The sequence below is a fragment of the Notothenia rossii genome (genome assembly GCF_949606895.1).
Source record: "Notothenia rossii genome assembly, chromosome: 5".
In the NCBI taxonomy this organism is placed as follows: Eukaryota; Metazoa; Chordata; class Actinopteri; order Perciformes; family Nototheniidae; genus Notothenia; species Notothenia rossii.
The window spans coordinates 55,138,113-55,142,174 of record NC_136903.1 but is presented as its reverse complement, the minus strand read 5'-3'; positions in this window follow the sequence as shown (position 1 = coordinate 55,142,174).

Sequence of the window (4,062 nt, the reverse complement as noted above, 5' to 3'; positions counted from 1 at the left end):
CTCCCGTGGATCCCTGAGTTAATTTTTGATTGCCTATTTTCTTCCTCTTTCTGTGTGTAACAAATCAAACTCTTCTTTTCCGATTTTTGAGAACTGTAAAATTGTAAAACATTTTTCGAGTGTAACAGTAAATCTGTCTTTTGGAGAGCGGTTGGTCGATGTTGTCCGTTAACGTGAAGCCACTTCAGTCCGCTGCCGCTTGCTTTAGACACTTGACCACAGAACTTTATTTGGTACTTTTATGTCTCCTTTTCAACCCCAAAACTCTTCTTATATCCGTTACTGACACAGTTCCACTCGCTGCTGAATGGTCTGATCCCGCCGACGAGATGCAAGCTGTCATTTATCACCGTGTAAATGTTCCGCGACCATCGAGGGGGTGGGAGGGTAACAGCCTGTGGATCGACCAATTCCTGCTTCCTCATTTCCGAAATAGAAATAACAGTTAGGCATTGTTCCTCTAAAGGGATAAGATAAAGAGCATCAGCTAACTGCCTGACAAATAAAAGTTGCTTTGCAAAACCATTAAAAGCATTCAGATGTAGTGCTACAGAACTGCCTAAAAAAAAACTATCATTAAAATGGCAAGATAATTCTATTTTAAAACCAGCTCAAACAATATAATAAAGTTATTAAAATGTAGTTACAATTCAAGATATGAATAGTTGTTGGATATGAAAAGGCTGCGTGAAAAATTAAAGTATTCAGCCTTGCTTTTAAAGAGGTGAGTTTTGGGGTTATTTGATCCAGATATATGGAGCAGAATGACTAAATGCTACTTGGATTACTAACTACGAAAGCTGTAACCCGATCCAGAGCAACGGTTCCTCCGATAAAAATGAATGAGGCAACAGCGTTTTCTCTTAGCACAGTTAAGAATCCTAAATATGAGCAGCAGTTAGCGATTGTTCTTCTAAAGGTATCAAGATCAGAGTATCAGCTAACTGCCTAAAAACATTAATGTAGTCTAGCGTTAATGAGGGCTGTGGCGCGGTAGTTGAGTATGCCGATCATCAGACCAGGGAAGCACCAGTTTAACCCCACCTCGGCCGCTGCTGCAGTCAGCATGCGGCCGTGTTGCTCCTTTGGGTATTCCCCCAGTATTACATGTCTAATTATGTAATGTAAAGCACTTTGAGAATTTGGAAAAGCGCTAAAATAAATATACATTTTTATTATTACAGCTGCTTTCTTGAGCTTGAATAAACAGGCAAAACAAATGTAATCTCGGAGTTGGAAGTTTGATTAAGAGACAAAGGTGTAACCAAATCCAACAATGTGATTCTTTAAAAAACTAAATAAATGAGGAAGCGTGGGTTTCCCTCGCCGCAGTTTGAGTTCACGCAGGTATGTTTGTTAAGGAGCCACATGTCCTGGCAGCCGATCAGTCAATCATCTGTGAGTGGAGAGAGCCTGTCGTCGGATTGGTTAAACTCTTCAGGCGGGAAGTCATAAGCATGCGTATGTGTCCATGTTGCCTTTTTTTTAGATTAAACTCTGAAAAGTGCTCAATCGGCAGTTGACGGTACATGTTCTGGATCTGATCTTAAACAATTGTGTTGATTTAACTGTTAAAGTTTCTCTTGTTTAAATGGCGAAATACTGCACGTGTTCAAAAGCGGTTAAAACTTTGAGAAACATCGGATTTTGGAAAAGCAAAAGCCCATCTTGTTCTTTAAATCTATATTTTCTCCACTCAGTGTCACAATAACCTTGTCACTAACCATCTCGACATTCCACTCTTTAGGTGTAGAAAAGTCATGTGTCTCAATGTTTTATTTTCTTTTGCTGGGGACAAATGTTTTCATGCACTGAAGTTTAAAAGGTAAAAGAATTCCTCCCTGCCGCTCTTTTTCTCGTTAGCTGAACAAAAAGGCAGTTATTCTACGCTTTCTAAGGAAAAAATGATCCCATGCAGTAGTGAATGTGGCACCGAGCCTGTCTGTATATCTGGTATCTCAAATCATTTTGTTTTTACTGACCAGTATTATGCTTAAAATAAAAAGGAGAAAAAAAATAACCCAAAAAAACAACAAAAAGTTTGCTTCTGTGACGGTTTTATTGCTTAGCGCGCACATGGTTGTGAACATTTAGACTTAGCTTAAGGACACCCTCCAAAAAAAAAAAAATACACCACAAAAATCTGTTCAACGCCTCCCACCCCGGTTATTGAAGTAATACTAGATTTGTGTCTTTTTAAAAAAAAAAAAAAACGGCTCTAGTTTCACCTTACATGTTATAAACAGGACAACATGTAAAAGACAATTTAAAGTGAAATAAAGGTTTTATCAGTTCCGAATCAGCCCCGCTCTGTTTATTACCACTATAATGTGTTTTAACTTCTACTGAGGTTCACTAGTTCTAAGATGCACAGCATGTGGGAAGTGTGTCTGGAAGGAACAGGAAATGCTTTAAATCACTGTCCATGGATTCACTGGATTCGGGTTTTCCCAAGAAGTGCAAGTATTTAACAACAGGAAGGCTGCCGAGTTCTCCTGGATAATCTCAGTTTTCAAATCAGCAGTATTAAAATGTAGCAAGATGCTAACTTTTATCCTCATTTGGTTTCAGCAGAATACATGCAGATACCCTCATATTCAGATAAACACTCCTTGAAGGGTTAGAAAAACTCTGCTTTGTTGTATTTTATTTTCCTCCAGAAATGGATATCAATTGTTTGCTTACACGTAATTTAATCATCTCCCAAAGTAGAAATCTGAAGTGAGAGAAGACGAGAAACATGTCGTTTGGTTGAAGCATCCTGAATTAAATCCAAATATTACCAAAGCGCCTGTTTTTTTTTACTGAAGCCGGAGGGAGGGACATGCTAAAGACCTCTATGACTAATCTAAATCAGAACACAGACAGTCTGACTGAAGACGCACTGTAATAGTGCCTTCCTTATTTAAACAGTTGTCTAGCTTCCCTCCTTCCCTTTATTAGAAGCAGATCTGTGAGTCATGTCTGGTTCACGGCCAACACAAACCTCTCCTGAGGAGGGAAACGTTGAAATATTTAAAGTGAAAAGTGTAACCCTCCTGTTATCGCCAGATTTACTTTACACCCTGTATCCTCTGGGGTCAATTTGACCCCATTAGTTTAAACCTCAAGACAATGATTATCATAATCCAATTTTAACCAAAATGTATGTCTCTGGTGCTTTAAGTATCTTAGTTGACAACCTAAATAACCATTTAAATAAAATGTTACCCCAACCTTCCCCCCCACAGACCCCTTATAGATATCCAGAATGTGACTATCGAAAAATGTATAAATCACCATAAAATCTCACTGATGAAATAAAATGTGAAAGTAAGATCTTTTTTATGTTGTTAAAGGACCAATAACTAAAGCAGAGGGTAGTTTTTTTTACAATGATACATTTGCATTTATAAAACGGACAAGTCAAATCAAGCAATCTGATTGGTTCTTAGCCGTGATATACTGAGCGTATACACAAGTTATTGAGCCGTTTCCGCTCTACATCCTGAACTCCTCCCTTCGATGCAATGCACTTCCGTTTTGGCGGACTGGGTTTGTTTTGCTAGCTAGCTCCGTTGTGCCGACAAAGCACTGATATCGCAGAGACAAAGAGGATATAACAATTACAACATGAAGAAAAGTGGTTCGGGAACTACGTGTGCGGTAGTTGGTTGCAATCACTCGAGAAAGCACCTGAACGAGTGGTTAGATAGAGAGTGCTACGACCACAAACCAGCACCCAGCACCCAGCCATGTTGTTCATTAAATACAGATAAACACAACAAATACTGCATGCATTGTATTTTTTTATATTATATATGAATATTTTCATGGTGATGTAATTGTGTGGGCTGCTTTTATATTTTAATTTGTAATACCTGTTAGGATTAAACATGTGATCTTTCTTGTTGAAGCCATTTCTTTAGTTTCCTCTCAACAATTAATTAATTCAGTGTTATTTATGTACAGTATGAGCTTAATATGAATGATGAACTGTGTTAAAAGAAATTGTAGCACTCTAAGGAACATATGAAATGCAATAATGCAATAACAGTGCAATAATGAAATTAAATTACATCA